General features: G+C 44.6%; 1 non-coding gene across 1 annotated transcript; it reads left to right on the top strand.

Annotated features, from left to right (window-relative positions):
• Nucleotides 1–222: 222 nt before the first annotated feature.
• On the top strand, nucleotides 223–329 carry LOC138505365 (U6 spliceosomal RNA). Its single transcript, XR_011280161.1, has one exon. It is a non-coding gene; the product is annotated as a U6 spliceosomal RNA (small nuclear RNA).
• Nucleotides 330–9,115: the final 8,786 nt, after the last annotated feature.

Here is a 9,115-nt window from a genome sequence, read left to right as displayed (position 1 = left end):
GGGGGGGCATTAGAAAACCCCCACAGAAATATAGGGGAAATACGAAGAAAGGTACCGAAAGCGAGTCACAGACCAGCGAGTCACAGAGCCGAGCCAGATAAAACCGAAACCCCAACCCACAGCCCAATTTGGGTTTTAAAACACCCGCACAGGGGAGGGTCACCCACAAACACAAGGTAAAGGATGAATTTATCGGGCCAAGAACCAATATATTAACCCAAGGTGCTCGCTTTGGCTGCACATACACTAAAATGGGAACGATACAGAAAGGTTTAGCATAACCCCGGAGCATGGATGACATACAAAGTCACGAAGCGTTCCAAAAAGTGTGAGTTTCCGTTGTGCGCTGCATGAGTTGCATGGGATGAAGACCAGTTTTCCAGTTTCGGAGCGTGACAGAGCACGGCAAGGGCAACACAGTTTTGATTCACTCAAGGAAAGCAAAGGAGCACCGATTCCTTTCAGACAATTTTCACAGTCGAACAGCTACAACACTTGGCAGTAGCACGGTAGGGACAAGGAAACAGCATTAAAAGGTTCTCCGTTAAAATGCTTGTCCAGATAACAGAGTTTAGATACAGTCTCCCTGTGAGAACTTACCCAGATGACAGAGTTAAGAAACAGTGCCCCTGTTAAGAGCCTACCCAGCTATGGAGTTAAGAAACAGGCCCATCAGCGTAATAAAGCAGTACACAAATGAGCAAGACTTGGACCGGAATACATTTTTACAAAACGGGAAGTAAACAGTTAAAGAGAAAAGCAGCAACTACCGTGAAAGGAATAATAAGCAAAAGAATGCACACACAAGCGGTACAAGCCAGATAAACGGCGGCTACGACCAAAAACATAAGGGAGCAGGCTCCAACGGAAGCCTGATCAACACAGATAGGGACCAAGAGAGAACGGCAAGAAAACCCAGATAAAAGAGAAATTCGTAAAGGAGACAATTCACAGACAACAGCAAATCTTTCAAAAATATATAGAATTTTAGGAGATGGGCAGCATAGCCCACAAGTCATCAGCAAATACCGGAGGAAATACTTTAAAGAAATAATTAAGACAACAACAGGCCAACGCCGAACAGCCGGGGCCAAAGAGCTTCAAGTAGCACTAAACCTGGAAACGGGTTTAAAAATAAAAAGCTGTGGTAAACACCACTCGGCACAATATTGCAGGCCAACACTGGACGGCCGGGGCCAAGAAGCCGCGAATAGCACGATACCTGAAAATGGGTTGAAAAACGAAAGGGACTCACTGAAAAAGCAGTAAGCCAAACAACACAGTATAGCAAGGGGCTGTCAGCAGTAATACTAGAAACTAAGACCAGGTACAAACGCTAGCATGATACGTGAGGCATATTAATTAAAATGCAAGGCCAGACCACATCAAATACAGTATAAATCCAACTAAGGCAGCAGACCCCAAAACTGCACACGCAGAAAGGGCACTGGGAGAAGTGCCAAGTAAACCACAGGCACAGCAGAAGGGTCAGAAGGCCACGTTGGGAGGGCCACATGTTAGTACCGCAGCAAATATATTAAAAGAAAGGGGCTCAGAACCGGTAAAACCAGAAACGGTCAGAGGGGGAGCCACCAAGCCCAAAGGGAAGACAAGGTTTAGCCTAGCTTAAACAAGCAGGAGTTATTGTTTTAATAAAAGCAGACACGCAGACATACCAAGCTATAAATCATGAGCAAAGAGCTGGTTCAATAACAGGGGGAATGTTTACAGCATTAGAATGCAACCCGCAAGAGCAAGACCAGGTAATGACAAAACCCTTATAAAGGGCAGTAAAGGGCACAGACAAGGGCGAGCCCCAACTGGAATTGGTAGACAATTTGGCCATTGGTAGAGATAGAAGAGCAACTTTTGGGACCTGGATGGCCGGTAACCCACCGAGGTGTGGCAGCATAGGCCAGAGGGTGCAACCTCAAGACCCGGTGCCCAAAAGTACAGCATATTATGGTGACTGCAATTATGATTATGTTTGTTTGTTACCATAATTTGTGCAATAAAATTCCACTGCCTTTTTATTGCCAACACTCTCCCAATGTTTTCGTATATTACATGGGGGGAAGATAGATGGTTCTATCCAGATTTGTGTTTCTATCCTGTCTGCATATGGGTCTACTGGTTATAGCCAGCGCCGCAAGGTTACTAGGCGGGGGCAGGTAACCTGTGCCTCATGGCTGACAGTTCGGGGAGAGGGAGTGGGCAGCCTGAGCACAAGGACACTGCACAGCACTGCTCCCCCTGTCCCCAGTAACTCTTACATTCCCCCCTGTGGGTAGTCACAACAATGCCAGAACAAGTAGGAGGAAGGAAGGGCAAGGTGGAACCAACACCTTGTCCTTCTGTTCAGGAGGAGAGGAATTCACTGATGGGCCCATAGGTCAGCGCTCACCCTCTAGAACTTGTAAGGCAAGATAGCTGCACCATGTGAGGACAGGGGGTGCAGGATTCACTTACTCTAACACGACCCAATAATGAGGACTCACTAAGTTGGCAAAGGGAAGTCTGTTGAATGACAAGTACATCAAACAGAGAAACAAATGGAAATCAACAGCATTGCGATCACCTGTCTCGCTCCGACTTCCTCGAACTTCAGTTGAACAGCAATTCATATAGGCAATATTCGTCATCATTGACGTATAACTTTACAAAAACTCGACATGCAATATAATTGGTTAGGAAAGGTAACTTAACTATAGGTGCTATATCTGTATATGATAATAGGGCATGCAGATTGGATAACTCTTATCTTGTGGGCGTCTACGCCCATCCCACTACACCCCACGTGATTGACGTCACTACAAGTACAAAGTCTTATTGGTTCTACTATCTATAGGACTCCAGATAACTTGGTCCATTGTGATTGGGCAGGTTACACCCCTAGACATAAATCCCCATTTTAATTAGCGGCATGCAGAATGGACACCCATGTGCCTGGTGTCCCAAGTTTCACCCTGCCTCCCTTCCATCAATGAGTATTTAAGGGCTATGTGTCAATTAGTTGGCTAGGTATGGCCTCGAAACTGCAGCCTCTTATCAGGAAAAGTTATGGCATCCTCGGGTCCTGGATGACATCAGGCGGTGGTACTTCTTCGCGCCTGGCTGGTCACGTGTTAGTTCACCATGAATCTGCTTCAGTTTCCAGCTTTTAGTGCATTTAATTCTGTTTCAGCCTCACCACCTGCATCTGCCCCCCTTATCTTGACCTTCATGGGGCAGGCTGGTATGCTCTGAAGTTTGAGTCTTGCTAGCTGACGCTCTCCTCCCTTTCTCTGGTTGACCTCGATTTCCTAGGCATGATCCGCTCTTTGTTGAGTTTCGATTCCGCTCCTTCTCATGCCTTGGCTGGGTTACGAAACTTGGCCTGTCAGGCCTCTGGCAGCCTGGGTACATTTCTGCTTTTACAAAATGGAGTCGCACTTGTATAATGTGCCTTATTGAGGTAGATATATATAGTTGGCGCTTGCCGCTCTTATCTTCTACTAAGTATTGCAAGCAGTATCGATATCTTTAGCTTCTTGCGTTCCAAACCTATTTACACACGTTTAACAGGTCGGTTGCTTCCATCTTGTCTCGTAGCAACATTTCCTCACATTTTAACATCGTCTCTTCTCTGTGTCCATTACATTTATTTTTGTAGTTCCTTGCACTGGCGTGCTATCTTTGATAGCCACTTTTGTTAATTCACGAGTCTGTTCAGGCCCTTGTGTCATTTCCACTGGCCTTTAATTAGGGCTCTTTGGGGCTCTTCATGGACCGTCTGTAGGTACTCTTCGTTTCGTATCAACGGCTGGTACGGCTGTCTGATAGGGTACCATGCTGCCCAGGGTTGTCTGGTTATGGGCGCTTCAACAGGTATGGATCTTCTGATGTATACTGGGCAGAGTCCCAGTACAGCTCTTTGTTGGTTCATCTACACTTCTTCACAAGGAGGTGCTAAGCACCAGTGTCAGGAGAGGCAGCCAATAGGCAGGGACTTCCACAGAAAGCACCTTCGGGTGCGAATGCCGTCAGCACCAGCCAGCCAGGGGGCTGCCAACACAGCCCCCCACACAGGCTCAACAAAGACACAGGGCCAGCCCCTGGATCACATATAAGGAGCTACTTTGGCAGCGGAAAAGCAGCAACGAGCTTGGGTCTCTGCACGCGGACCCAAGCAGAAGAGTACTTTGCATACGCAGAGGCTCTCTCTTCTTTTTCCCAGAACCCTCCCACCCTAGAAAAAGGGAGAGAAGAAAGAGAAAGAAGTCCACACTGTTGTGGGACAGGGAACACGGCACGGGCTACAGGGTGCAACCTCAGGACCCGGTGCCTAAAAGTACAGCATATTATGGTCTCTGTAATTATGATTATGTTTGTTTATTACCATAATTTGTGCAATAAAATTCCACTGCCTTTTTATTCCCAACACTCACCCAATGTTTTTGTGTATTACATGGGGGTTGGGGGGAGATAGATGGTTCTATCCAGATTTGTGTTTCTATCCTGTCTGCATATGGGTCCACTGGTTATTCTGCGCACCATGTCACAATGCAGGGGATGGCGGCATCAAGCTGTTAAAAGGAGTACTTCGCAGAATCCGGCAAGCCGAAGACACAGGATGCACAGGTCTTAGAAGTCGTGCCAGTACCAGAGGACAAGCAATACAAAAAAGCGCTCAATTCTGTGTGCCTGTGGATTTATAGAGGCCAAGGTTTTCTTTGTTTTTCATCACTCAACACACATGGGAGATTGTTCATGAATAAGCATGCTCGCTTTGAAAGCAAGACGACCCGCAGCAACACAGATGCTCTGATTTCATGCTTAGAAATCTATGTTGTTTTGATGTAGAGATGAATACAATGGGCTGACAAAGTGAAGCAATTACATTACTTGTGGTCTTGTGGATAAAAAAAATACATGGAAAGAGATACACACATTATTGATAACACTGCGCACGTGGTACAGAAGGCACAAACATTTATTTTAACAAATGCCATTTTTAGAAGGTCGCACAAGGGAAGAATAAAAACAGAATGTAACGTTTTATCAGAACCCATATTAAATCTATTTTAACAAGTAGGATTGCTGGGGCGTTATGCAGTAGCAAAGTGGCTGTTTTGCTCCAAAAGGCTAGCCAGTGCCCTCCACACCATAACCAAGTGCAGTTAAGCATTTCCACATAGTCACGACAAATTAACTTGTTTTTGATCAAATCCAGCAACAGGGAGACAGCACGCTGTGAGGCCAGCGAGGGCTCAGTGGTTACAGTCTCCAGGAAGGGGGAAGGCGACAGAAAGCATGCCACAACACAGTGCATGCTAAGATACTAACAGAACACACCTGAATAACAATTCAGACCAAGGCTGTCGTTTGACAGGAGCGGGGACCCGCAGTGAAAGGAAAGACAGCCTGGCAGATCCTGGCATGACAAACTTTGAGAGCAATACAAGAGGGGTAATGCAACCATAGCAGAAGTCAGCTGCAACATCTGCAGCAAGAAACTCAAGCACATTGCAAAGAGATTTTCCCCGAAAAAGAAGGGATCAAATAATTACAGAGGAAGCTATTCAGACTGTAACGGATTTTAAAACACGGCACACTCCAGCCAGAGAATTCTACCACTGACACTGAAGGTGGCGCATAATAAAACACGCCCTTTTATTTTTATTTGAACCCTGGGTCCTTTTTTGAGAAGGCTCCCAACCCGTCTCACACCCACCTTGACAAATACCCTGTGTCGCAATGGACCATGAACCAGGCCGATGTGTAACAAAGAAAATATTTATTTCTTTTTAAAATTCAAATTAAAAGTCAGAGCGAAACAAATTTCGGGGCAGCAGCCACCGTGGTGTGGCAATACAAATGCAAAATCTTATAACATGGTTAATTCAACTTCTAACACTAACTAGAGACACCTTTAATAGAAATGGAAACAAAATGACTTTTTTTTACAAGCATAGATGGCACATATGTTATGCACTCGCCCTGGAACACTCCCCTAAACAGTGTCTAGCTAAATTCTGTGTATTTGGAAAGCAGTGGCAAGGAGCAAGAAGAGAAGAAGAGGGAAACATCGTTTTTTAAATTCAACCCATCAACCCAGGATAGGAGATCAAAGAAGAAAATGAAAACCTTAAAAATGAGCAAAATAGCATACTCGAATTACACTGGTTACTTAGGGATCAGTTTGCATTTGCGGTAGGATAAATAGGACTGACATTTGTGTGGCTGTACTAAAGAGGCAAGGAAGCTTACAGGCTACTGAGCAGGGCACTAAAGCAACGTGAACACAGATGAGAAAATCGACTTTGGGAAGGAAACAATGCAGAAAAATCACACAAGGCAGAATTGCAATTTCTTATTTTACACAGGCTTTGAACTGGCAACAGCTAATAAATTGGGTTTAGCAATCAAAACCGGAAATTGGTTTTTGCGATTGGAAGCAAAGACACAGAACGGATAGGATACTAAAGGGAAAGGATGACTCTTTTTAGGATGATAGTATGGTTTTTTATGGGAAATGCAAATCGGATTTTTAAAGGAAAGCAATTACATGGGCAAAATCGGTTTTGTTAGCACAATGATTAGTTCAACTGAGACTATATTTTAAAGACTATAACTGTTAAAGAAAGGCACTTGTCATGAGGAGGTTGAGTTCGAATTGCAACCAACTCACTGTGATTCTCTTTATAGGGAACTGGATTTATTCCAAATGATATAGGGACTTAAAAAGGTAACTGAAGGACATAAAGAAACATATGCTTACAGATATGGACGTACACAGATTCGTCTGAGGAAAAGGTGAACAGAGGATATTGGCAATCTGAAAAAGGACTCAAGTTTTTATGGGATTTTAATGGGGTTTGAACAGGAAGCAAGGTAAAATAGCAGGATATGCAGTTTTGGGGTACTGGATAATAGGATACTTACAAGGCAAGCTTGCGTTTGGTGATTTGGACAGCCAGTAAGGTCTCTAGGCAGCAGGGCCAAGGATCTGGTCATGGGCAGCAGAGTCAAGAGATCTGGGTGCTGGATCAGTTGGGCTGTCCTAGTGGGGAACAGCTGGGCAAAGTCTGGTCACTGTGGACAGCGGGATGGATCAGCTGGGCAAAATGGTCCGGTCACTGGATTCTCCTAAAGGGATCAGCGGCCCTTCCTCCTTTCTCCCTGAATTATTGGGATGAATGTGGTTCTGGATAGGTGGTTCTGGGTAGGTGGTGCTGCCTGGATCTGGGTCAGCTACCTCTGGACCTGGTTCTGGAATCTTGGAATCTTGCAGGGTGAATTTTGAATGTTGAATCTTTTTTGTCTCCCTGTCTACCCCTTAAATAGGCTGAGTGACCTTCATAGAATGTACTATCTGGGGGGAAAATACTCTGGAGTTAGTCCTATCCTAAGATAGGCCAGCCCTTTAGAGGTCGCCTCCTCCCTCTAAGCTGATTGGTCCGGGATAAGTCACCTCATTTAGTGTGTGTGTGTGTAACATTTTATGATTCCCTTTGTCTCATCACAGTTACGTTTTACCAGAATGAGTTATAGCCCAAAAACTTCATATTTACACTAGTCAGCATCATATAAAAATCAGATAGGTAGATCCCATATTTCACAAGGAATATGCTGGATCGAACGCCAATCCTGTGCGATGTTGCATCACCCTTTGGCACAATTTCGCTCTTTTCAGGAGTTACAAAACACCTAAAATTCTGCAAATTGCTACACATATGCCCCCTGCTATTTCACATATATATATTCTCACCAAGTTCTATGTCAGTATCATTTATGATTCACACCGAAATACATTTTTTCTGTCATTTCAGTTCACCATGGGCTAAAGACATGCACTGCGTCTCATTTTGCTTGTTTATAATTCACATAAAATTGTTGCTTATTTAGGGTGCTGAAACAAATGTCATAATGTACAAAAGTTCCTTCAAGTCACTGGGTGAATTTTTCACATATGTGGGCGGTCCTTCAAATCCCCCACAGTCAACCTGCCCCCTCTGTGTCAGTCTGAACAAAAGGGTTTCCATGGCGCCCTTTGCACAAGGCAGTTGGGGCTAAGGAGGGGTGTCAAGGGAAATCACACCCCTTTGTGACAATGCTAGTTCCCCTGCTAGTTCCCCTTGGGTCCATTGTCCCTTGCTGTAGAAATGCTGGCCAGTCTGACGAGGTCGCGAACTCCCACACTTTGGCCCATTCATATGCTCATGTGGGCTGGTCCATTTGTGAATAGGATTATTTTCCCATAGGGACAGAGCACCTTTGGTGTGCATGCCTAGGCAAAACCTGTTCTGCTGGTTTCAAACGTTTTTTTTTCTTTCTTTCTTTCAACAGAAACCAAGTCTCTTTGGGAATAAATATAATATACATTTTAAAAACAAACCACATTCCCACATATATAATACTGTTTCTGTGCGAGTAATGGTATTATATCACATTTCATTTTCAAAGTGCAATTTTCTGCTTTGCAAAGACAGGTTTACAAGTGTTCTTTTCCTCTCATGTTAGTTTCACAAAATGCGTTTTTTCCCCGCACACAGCTTTCTTTTGCATTTACTTTCTAAAAGGCCTTTTATAGATCTGGTCAGTTTCTAGAAACAGAGATATGTTTGAAAATGGTCTCTTGGTAATTGACACAAAGGAAGAGAGCATCTTTCCTTTGAAGTGCTGTGCTTGTGTTAGTTTATTTCAAAAAGGTAAATCCAAGCCGTGCGAACTTGAAGCAGCATTCTTTTGCTTTTCATGGACTTTACTGATGAAACCATGCTGTTCTGGGAAGGATGGCCTTATCTTGATGGTGTTCAAAATGAAATACATGGCCAGGGCTGTGTTTTGTAGAACAAAACTGTGTGATGTTTAAAACGAAAAGAGGCACCAGTGCGATGCCGTCTGGAATGTAAGTCATTGGGCCTCATTACACGGTAGGCGCTAAGGGATTACCGGCAAAGGTAAAGTCACTGGTGCCGGTAATCCCTTAGCGCCCTATTACGCGGTCCCTCAGTGGGTCCCGTCCTTAACGCCTGGTCTGACCAGGTGTTAAGGACAGGACCCGCTAAGGGACTTCAGAGTTATTAGCTCCTTCCCCATTGAGCCCTATGGGGGCTCGAATGGGAATGGGGAA

This window comes from Ambystoma mexicanum, chromosome 11 (assembly GCF_040938575.1).
Source record: "Ambystoma mexicanum isolate Mex_15411 chromosome 11, UKY_AmexF1_1, whole genome shotgun sequence".
In the NCBI taxonomy this organism is placed as follows: domain Eukaryota; kingdom Metazoa; phylum Chordata; class Amphibia; order Caudata; family Ambystomatidae; genus Ambystoma; species Ambystoma mexicanum.
The sequence above is the reverse complement of the archived record's forward strand: the minus strand, read 5'-3'. Positions and strand labels throughout refer to the sequence as shown.